Source organism: Lytechinus pictus, chromosome 13 (assembly GCF_037042905.1).
Source record: "Lytechinus pictus isolate F3 Inbred chromosome 13, Lp3.0, whole genome shotgun sequence".
NCBI lineage: Eukaryota > Metazoa > Echinodermata > Echinoidea > Temnopleuroida > Toxopneustidae > Lytechinus > Lytechinus pictus.
This window is the reverse complement of record NC_087257.1, coordinates 7,873,010-7,875,327: the sequence shown is the minus strand read 5'-3', so window position 1 is coordinate 7,875,327 and position 2,318 is coordinate 7,873,010.

Below are 2,318 nucleotides of genomic sequence, written 5' to 3'. Positions count from 1 at the left end.
TGAATCCCATTCTAAACTTTGAATGACCGATAAAAAATATCGCGTGAATTAAAATGCAAATTAACACATTTTAGTGACTCCGACATGATATTGGACATGAAAACCTATATTATCTTTTTACCTGGGATCCGTCTTTATTCTCTTATATAAATTTCCCCTGTGATCTACTATGTGCCCTAGTGTTTTTGATTACCATCCAGGAGCCACAGAACCGAAAGGGGTCTGGGGCTGAGGCCTCCACAAGTACCATGATTTTATGCATGATGTAGTGAATCCGGGGGGGGGGGGGGGTTATCCGGCCCGTGCGCCCCCCCCTCCTTTGAGAGCCATTATCAATTTTGTTAATGTGAATATGCCATTTTTACACAAGACTAGTGTGCCCCCTTTGAAACTCACAGCATGTATTTTAATGAGAATATGTCGTTCATACACAAGTGAGGACCTTCACTTTAGCCTGGTAAACACCTCTTTTCCAAATATATTTGGTTATAAAAATGCACAGAGAGATGGTAGGCAAAGAATATAACTCGAATGTTCATATTAAGAGTCAACCTATCAAGAGGGAAGTTACATGGTTAATTAAAAATGTGTTGATAAAATATCACTCGAACGTTATGTTATAATCTGCTTCGCCAAACAGTTTTTATGTAATATTGCTCTTTATAAAGGCAAGTATTAAACTACATTAAATGTCGAAATGTTGATAATATAATGGAAACCATATTAAAATGCACATTACGAAAAGAAACAAAATCATGGTTCTAGAATGGGGACAAAAAGAGAACAAGAAAACTACCAATTTGATGCTCATTTTAATTCCCCGAAAGCCGGACGTTGAAAATGACATGGGCCAGCGCATTGCAAGCTGTATTTAACGGCTTACCCCATTGTCAAGGTAGATTTAAATGACCCCATTCTTGATTGGGGAGATTACCCTATATTCTTGAACATAGAGGTGGTCTGACTGGTGGCGGATTTCAATAGAAATGACCCCTTGATTGGTGGGGGTATTTCAATGGGAGATTACCACTTTGTCAGCGCGGGTGACTGTCTTGATACTTTGATGTTCCCCGATGTGTCTTCTATTCGAAAACCGTGTTTGCAACTAATCCCAATTATGAGACTATTTGGCATCAAAATGAAAGCCTAACTGCACCCTTTTCATAGATTTCGTTTGAAAATTAAATGCTTACGTTTAAGGTAAAATTGGAATATGAGAAGGCTCTTTATAATATGTAAACCAATTATGATTTGTTCATAAGCATCTTTATAATAAATGTTACAAAATCAAGTTTCATAGAACAGATGTTATACTCGATTTAGTTACAGCCAAAATATTTCAAAGTCATCGAGAGGGTAAGTATCAGACTAAATAATGCAAGCGTGAATTGCGAGCTTGAAAAGGGATCATTTTTATCAGGGCGGATCCAGCTTTCATCACCAGAGAGAGTGCGCAAAATGCCCCCCCCCCCCTAATCTACCGCTCAAAGCTTAGTTTTGTTGGTTTCTTTCAAGGGGGAGTCCAAACAGTGAAAAGTCTTGTTTGGGCCCTGGAAATTAAACTATATTTCAAAGTGAGTTTGTAATAAAAAAAATTTGCGTATACATAATTTTCTTTTATTGGCGTGATCGTTGGCGTGACCCGTTTGGCACTGGTATGCGAGCGCGCAGCGTTTAAGGTTTAGATTTCTGAAAAGTTTAGACTTGCAGTAAAGCGCTGTAATATTAAGCATTTATTAGGAATAAATTCAAACTGAAACGTAAAAAAAAACTATAATACATAACGAACCGGCACCTTAAACAAAAAAGAACAGACCGTGTTGACCATCTAAAACTTAACTCTTAAAGGACTGGAGGGCATGACCCCCCCCCCCCCCCCCTCGACGCTTCGCACGATGTTTCCAAAACGCAAAAAGAGAGCGCCGCAAACTTTTATGACTATGTTTTTTTTTCTAAGTCTCGCACAACTTTTGAGACCAAAGTTTTAACATTCGGATATAGCATTGCGACGTCACATGACTTTTTACGAGACAATATCATGCCGAAAATGGCTAATTTTTATACTTTGCGTACTGAGTCTATGGGAGATGAACTTCATAAAAGGATGATAATTTTTCGTTCTAATGTGTCTGTTTAATTGATTTAGTTGTTAAATGGTCTGTAATAGTTTCCATTAAAAAAACGATGAAAAACAAAAGATGAAAAACAGAAGTACATGAGAAATAAAAAAAAACAAAGAAATATATAAGAAAAATTGCCTTTTTCAATTTTTCTTTGTGGATACCGTTAAATTAGATTACAAAGATGAGATCAGCAAA